Source organism: Ictidomys tridecemlineatus, chromosome 5 (genome assembly GCF_052094955.1).
Source record: "Ictidomys tridecemlineatus isolate mIctTri1 chromosome 5, mIctTri1.hap1, whole genome shotgun sequence".
NCBI classification, from domain to species: domain Eukaryota; kingdom Metazoa; phylum Chordata; class Mammalia; order Rodentia; family Sciuridae; genus Ictidomys; species Ictidomys tridecemlineatus.
Genome location: NC_135481.1, coordinates 195,918,469 through 195,926,712, shown reverse-complemented (window position 1 = coordinate 195,926,712; position 8,244 = coordinate 195,918,469).

The window sequence follows — 8,244 nt, the reverse complement described above, 5'->3', positions numbered from 1 at the left end:
CCCATCAGGAGCTGTGGTGGGACCCAGCCATCAATTGGGTTTCACAAGCCCTCCAGGTGTTTTTGATGCATGCTAGTTTGAGCACTGCCAGAAACCTGGCTCTGGAGCCTGAAAACTGCTGAGGCACAGACAGGTGGCCCCTGATGGAGGGGACTAGAGGCCTCATTATAGAGAACCCCCGAGATAGGAATCCCCAGGAGCCTCAAGGGAAGACTCAGTCCTCACACACTCCAGGTATTTCTTTGTGCCCTCAGAGACATGCTACTGCTACGTGCTGGGGAAAATGAACTTCAGGACAAATCCAGCATGAGATCTGGAAATAAAATGGTTTGGGGTTTGCATCCCAACTCCTTCATCCATGCACCTCACCCCCAGAGTCCAGATTGGTAACATTTGTGGGGGTCTTGGAGAACCACATAATTGAACAGAACGGTGGGAAAGGCAGGTAACCTTGCCAGGTGCTGAGTAAACGCCTCTGCTGATGGCTTGGCAGGTGGTCTTTCCCTCGATGCTCACGACAACCCTGAAGTGGGTTTTAGGAATAACTTTGTTTTACTGATGGGGACACTGAGTCTTTGTTAGGGGCAAGGCTGGAACTTGAACTCAGGCTCTGAAATCAGCCTGTCAAGCAGAACCATCACCTCCCGGAGCCTGCAGGCACGTAGCACGGTTTTAAGAACCCTGCCCCGTCCTGTTGGTATCTGCATCTGACTCGCTAGGTAAAGGCTGGCCAGGGCACGGGCAAATGCGAGAAGCTTGTGCAAACAACTCTTGGCCACTCAAATGCCTCTTCCCAGAGCACTTCATTCTGACCGAGAGACCGTGTCCCATTCCTTATCCGATCAGGGAAGGCAGCGCACCTCCTGGGTCGCCAGACGCACGCAGAGCGCACTTGAGAACAAGTGTTTTCGGTCCCAGCCTCCGTGGGACTCGCGCAAGTTTGCTTCCACCAGCTGCGGGCACAGACCTACCCCGGGCCCAGCACAGCAACCCTCCGACTTGGGGTCTCACCTGCAGCGCTCGCTCTCCCCGCAGGAGATTCGGGCTCTCCGCCGCGCAGCTGGAGACCGAGGGGCGAACAATGAGCGGAACCGCACATGCGCAGAGGAGCTGCGAGGGACCCCGGCCTCGGGGTAATCCGTCAAAGTCCAGACTCGGTTTCCCACAAGTCTCCGCGTCCCCTTCCCAGATCGTTTCTGAAGAGTTCCTGCCTTTTTCGGCCACTTGGGTGCTGTCTGCTCCCAAGTCGCCTCCACTTTAGTTTGGAACCCTGCTCCTCACCCCGCCCCCCACCCCCCCTTAGGGATTTGAACTTGGTTCCATCACTAAGTATCCACCTTGAGGAGGGAGGATGTGTTGCCTGATTTAACTAATAACAACGAAGGCCGAGCAGCAGAGTGAAGTATTCATAGAAATGAAGCCTATCAGGGTAATAAAAAGATCAGAACTCACGACCCGCAATTTCCCCCACTGCAAATACCACCTCCGTCCCCAAACTGGATTTCAAAAGTGATACGCTAAAAACATAGATAAAGGGGCAAGCGCTCCTCAGTGGAAGGGAGACCCCACCAAAGGCGCGGAGAGGACCAGGCAGCGACGCCCTCATTGCAACAGGGCCCCAAAGGCGTAAAGTGGTCTGGGGGCTTTCCATTAAACGCTGCTGTTCATGATTTCCCTACCCTTTTTGTCTCCTTGTTTTGGCAGATTTCAAACTTTCAGAAAAGTTGCAGAAATGATTCAGTATGACTGAACGTCTGTAAACTGTTTACTTGGATTCACAACTATTTTGCATTCTTTCTCCCTCTCTTTCTCTCTGTCCATCCTCTTCACCTTTTGAGAGTAAGTTGCAAACATCCACCCTCACCCCTTAAACTTGAGCATCTCTCTCCTAGGAACAAGGGCATTTTGTATATATGTACGTATATATGTATATACATTCATATATATATTTTATATAAACATATACATATGCCTATCTACCACACCATCATAAAATCCAAGAATTTGAACAATTATGGAATATTATCTAATATCTGGACCAGATTCAAATTTCACCCATTGTCCCAATAATATTGTTTACAACATTTTTTTTTTCCTGATCCGGGATCCAGTTCGGGATCATTTATTTCATACATTCAACAGCCACATCATTCAGACTCCTTTAATCCAGCTCCTCAGCCTTTCTCTGCATTTGATGACACTGGCTATTTTGATGAGGACCTATGGGATGTTTTGAAGAGTGTTCCTTCATTTGCGTTTGTCTGATTGTTTTCTGATACTTAGATTCAGAGATGCCCTGTTCTTCTCAGTAACCCACACTAGGTCAGTTCCACACATCAGTTTATCCCATTTTCGGTGACATCAACAGATCGACTGTTTCTCTTCTGCCAACTGTAATAACTTAATAGTGAGTTCCTTACACCAGAGTGGTATTCAGTATGTAGGACTAAATCAAGAAGAATGGGGCAGTATTTGTACCAAAGAAAGTATTACAATCTACTATATGACATTCAAGATTTGAATAGAGATACCCTGCTTTCCTAATGGGAAGAGTCAATATTCTTAAGCAAAATCCCACCTAAATCTCAATAAGTTGAGTGACGTGGGTTTTTTTTTAAATTCTTTCTCTCTCTTTCTCTCCCTCCTTCCCTCTCCCTACTTATTTATTTATTTTTGGTTCTAGGATTGAACCCAGGGGTACTTTACCACTGAGTTACATCCCCTGTTCTTTTTGTTTTTAATTTTTTTCTTAATTTTTTTTAGTTGTAAATGGACACAATATCTTTATTTATTTATTTATGTTATGTGATGATAAGGATCAAACCCAGAGCCTCACAAGCTCGAGGCAAGTGCTGTACCACTGAGCTATAGCCCCAGCCCTTATCTTTAATTTTGAGAGAGGGTTTTGCTAAGTTGCATAGGGCCTTGCTAAATAGCTGAGGCTGGCCTTGAACTCATGATCCTCCTGCTTCAGCCTTCCAAGCTGCTGGGATTACAGACATGCTACACTATGCCTGGTTTTCCCCTTTATTTTAAACCTTATTTCACGGAACACATTTACATTTTATCTGGAAGAACAAAGAACCTAGGATGGCAGCCAAGAGTTTCTAACTGGAAAAATTAAAGTATTTCTTATCAGATGAAATTTGCCATTGCTCTTTAGAGCATCAGGTATAAATCCAAGAGCACAGAAGAATTTAAGCATGATAAAGGTGGAATTTTCAAGTAGGAACTGGGATCAGGGAGGAGAGAAATGAAGTAGTCAAGAAATCATGTTAGGAATCTAGAGCGGTGGGGGCGGGGGAAGATCAGTTACACCTCCAGCACACACACACTAAAGCATACAAGTTTCCCAAGACTCTTGATTTCACATTTTACCAACAAACACCAAGTACCTAGAGAAAATATAAAATAATTTTCTCATTTATTCTCTGGGTAGTGATCAAAGGCAGCAGCCACAAAAGAAATGACTGTCAAATTTTACTCTAGAAAAATTTAAAAACACATTTGGAAAATATATTTGTTAAGTGTAGGAAAGAAATGGTTTATTGACTTCATTTAATTATCTCTTACACATTTATAAGAAGATCACACTACCATAAAAGTGATCTATGGATGTGAAGGGCAAGTAATAAAAGGGAAAATGTAAGTGAGGAATAAGTATGTGAAAACAGTTCCATAATGTACAAATAAAAAATGCAAGTGTTTAAATACATTTTGGGGCCTTTATAATAGGAAAAGATTATAAAGAAAAATGATATCCAGAGTGGACATCAGCTAGGAGAAATGTTGTTCATTCTCATAAATTTCTTTTTGGATATAATTTATAAAACAATTTGGAGGCCACTTCATACCAAGATTTAAAAGGAGAATGCACTTTATTTAATGTATTGATTCTATTTCTAGGAATCTAACCTAAGGAAAATAATTGTAAAAATAATTTGTGGGCATCCATAAGGTGGGATTTTAGGTAACCATTAAAAATTGTAGTGCAGGAATGTATATGTTGACCTGGGTAGAGTTTAAAATAAAGTACACTTTACATAAGACTATAGGGCAATATAAGAACATAAGGCATTGGTTTATTTCTTGTAAAAATCAGACACATCTCTTAAGGGTTTAAAAACAAACGTTAAGTACAAGAACAAAATCAAGTCCCCAAATAAAAAGCCACTTCACTGTCACTCATAACAGTAGAGCAGTGCCAAGTTTCTGTTCTCGAGACTAAAAGGCTCAGGGTTTACTCCAGTTAAACTGGGCTAACCAGGCTGCACGAAATAACCACACAAGAGACACAAAGACCTTTTTCTTTGAGGTTGCTGTGACGGCTCCTCTGACCTTAGGAGTCTGCAGAAACAGAGAGCGAGAGCCCGCACTGACCCCTTCTATTGAGGAGAAGCTCTTCAAATGAGGCAAGGGGTCAGGTTTCAGGGGGCTGAGTCTATCTTCATGATGTCCACTGTCAGCAGGTTGACTGACACCTGGGTAGGCCACACCCAAGGGCCCAGTAAGAGAAGGGGACACACAAGGCACTTCCATGGAAGATTCTATCCAAAACAGGGCAAGGGGTGATATTACAAAGGAACAGGTGAGCATAGCTCCACCCATGGGGCTTCAGGAAGACACACCTATGCACAAGACACCGACCCTCAACCCTTGCACCCAAAAAGGGTGGGGAAAGCTCTGCCACATTTCTGCGACTGAGCGCCTCAGCACCCAGCCGGGGAGTGTAACCCAGTCACATGTAAGGTTGGTCTCCCACAGAGCAGTCTTATGAAAGAATTTTGTTTGTAAAGACCTGGAAAACCTCAAAACCTGAACAGTTCAATACTTACCCTCCCTGGGGGACAGACAGAGTAGGAAGGCCTGCAGTCTTGGGAGCGTGGATCTACATCCACTGGGTAAGCACTGTGCTGCCATCTTGACTTTCTCAGTGTTAGCGTGAGGTCAAATCCAGTGTCTTCCACTAAATTAACTGCGCGGTGCCTCCTGTGTTTGTCTGAGTGTCTTTGTTGTATGTTACACCATCTAATTTCCAACCTGAAGTAATTGGTCTCCATGAATTTTTTTTTTATTGTTGGTCGTTCAAAACATTACACATTTCTTAATACATCATCTTTCACAGTTTGATTCAAGTGGGTTATGAACTCCCAACTTTACCCCGTATACAGATTGCTGTATCACATCAGTTACCCTTCCATTGATTGACATATTGCTTTTCTAGTGTCTGATGTATTCTGCTGTCAGTCCTATTCTCTATTATCCCCCCTCCCCTCCCCTCCCCTCCCCTTTTCTCTCTCTACCCCTTCTACTGTAAATCATTTCTTCCATTTGTATTATCTTGTCTTACCCCTCCTTTCCTCTTATATATCATTCTCACTCCCTTTCCCTCCCACCTCTCATCCCTGTTTAATGTAAATCTTCTTCTCAAGCTCTTCGTCCCTACCCTGTCCTTGTTTACTCCCCTTATATCAAAGGGGTCATATGGTATTTGTTTTTTAACGATTGACTAGCTTCACTTAGCATAATCTGCTCTAATGCCATCCATTTCCCTCCAAATTCTATGATTTTGTTGTTTCTTAATGCAGAGTAATACTCCATTGTGTATAAATGCCACATTTTTTTATCCATTCATCTATTGAAGGGCATCTAGGTTGGTTCCACAATCTTGCTATCGTGAATTGTGCTGCTATGAACATCGATGCAGCAGTGTCCCTGTAGCATGCTCTTTTTAAGTCTTTAGGGAATAGACCGAGAAGGGGAATAGCTGGGTCAAATGGTGGTTCCATTCCCAGCTTTCCAAGAAATCTCCATACTGCTTTCCAAATTGGCTGCACCAATTTGCAGTCCCACCAGCAATGAACAAGAGTGCCCTTTTCCCGCATTCTCTCCAGCACTTATTGTTGTTTGACTTCCTAATGGCTGCCAATCTTACTGGAGTGAGATGGTATCTTAGGGTAGTTTTGATTTGTATTTCTCTGACTGCTAGCGATGGTGAGCATTTCTTCATGTACTTATTGATTGATTGTATGTCCTCCTCTGAGAAGTGTCTATTCAGGTCCTTGGCCCATTTATTGATTGGGTTATTTGTTATCTTATTGTCTAATTTTTTGAGTTCTTTGTATATTCTGGTTATTAGGGCTCTATCTGAAGTGTGTGGATTAAAGATTTGTTCCCAGGATGTAAGCTCCCTATTTATCTCTCTTATTGTTTCTTTTGCTGAGAAAAAACTTTTTAGTTTGAGTAAGTCCCATTTGTTGATTCTAGTTGTTAACTCTTGCACTATGGGTGTCCTATTGAGGAATTTGGGGCCCGATCCCACAGTATGTAGATCGTAGCCAACTTTTTCTTCTATCAGATGCTGTGTCTCTGATTTAATATCAAGCTCCTTGATCCATTTTGAGTTAACTTTTGTGCATGGCGAGAGATAGGGATTCAGATTCATTTTGATGCAAATGGATTTCCAGTTTTCCCAGCACCATTTGTTGAAAATGCTATCCTTCCTCCATTGCATGCTTTTAGCCCCTTTATCAAATATAAGGTAGTTGTAGTTTTGTGGATTGGTTACTGTGTCCTCTATTCTGTACCATTGGTCCACCCACCTGTTTTGGTACCAGTACCACGCTGTTTTTGTTACTATTGCTCTGTAGTATACTTTGAAGTCCAGTATCGCTATACCGCCTGATTCACACTTCCTGCTTAGCATTGTTTTTGCTATTCTGGGTCTTTTATTATTCCATATGAATTTCATGATTCTTTTATCTATTTCTACAAGAAATGCTGTTGGGATTTTGATTGGTATTGCATTGAACTTATAGAGAACTTTTGGTAATATCGCCATTTTGATGATGTTAGTTCTGCCAATCCATGAGCGGGGTATATTTCTCCATCTTCTAAGGTCTTCTTCTATGTCTTTCTTTAGGGTTCTGTAATTTTCATTATATAAATCTTTCACCTCTCTTGTTAGGTTGATTCCCAAGTATTTTATTTTTTGGGGGGTTATTGTGAATGGAGTAGTTGTCCTCATTTCCGTTTCAGAGGATTTGTCGCTGATATACAGGAATGCCTTTGATTTATGCGTGTTGATCTTATATCCTGCCACTTTGCTGAATTCATTTATTAGCTCTAATAGCTTCTTTGTAGACTCTTTTGGGTCTGCTAGGTATAGGATCATATCATCTGCAAATAGTGATAATTTAAGTTCTTCTTTTTCTATTTTTATGCCTTTAATTTCTTTCGTCTGTCTAATTTCTCTGGCCAGTGTTTCAAGGACTATGTTGAACAGAAGTGGTGAGAGAGGGCATCCCTGTCTTGTACCAGATCTTAGAGGGAATGCCTTCAATTTTTCTCCATTCAGAATGATGCTGGCCTGTGGCTTATCATAGATTGCTTTTACAATGTTGAGGTATGTTCCGGTTATCCCTAATTTTTCTAGAGTTTTGAACATAAAGGGATGCTGAACTTTGTCGAATGCTTTTTCTGCATCTATCGAGATGATCATATGGTTCTTATTTTTAAGTCTATTCGACAAAGTTCAGCATCATTCTGAATGGAGAAAAATTGAAGGCATTTATTGATTTCCATATATTGAACCAGCCTTGCATCCCAGGGATGAATCCTACTTGATCATGGTGTATAATTTTTTTGATATGTATTTGAATCCGATTCGCCAGAATTTTATTGAGGATTTTTGCATCAAGGTTCATTAGAGATATTGGTCTGTAGTTTTCTTTCTTTGAAGTGTCTTTGTCTGTTTTCGGAATCAGGGTGATGTTGGCCTCCTAGAATGAATTTGGAAGTTCTCCCTCTTTTTCTATTTCCTGAAATAGCTTGAAAAGTATTGGTGTTAGTTCCTCTTTAAAGGTTTTGTAAAACTCTGCTGTATACCCATCCGGTCCTGGGCTTTTCTTAGTTGGTAATCTTTTGATGGTTTCTTCTATTTCCTCTATTGTTATTGGTCTGTTTAGGTTGTCTATATCCTCCTGACTCAATCTGGGCAGATCATAAGACTTGAGGAATTTATCTATGCCTTCACTATCTTCTATTTTATTGGAGTATAAGGATTCAAAATAATTTCTGATTATCTTCTGTATTTCTGAAGTGTCTGTTGTGATATTGCCTTTTTCATCCCGTATGTTAGCAATTTGAGTTCTCTCTCTTCTTCTCTTCGTTAGCATGGCTAAGGGCCTGTCGATTTTATTTATTTTTTCAAAGAACCAACTTTTAGTTTTGTCAATTTTTTCA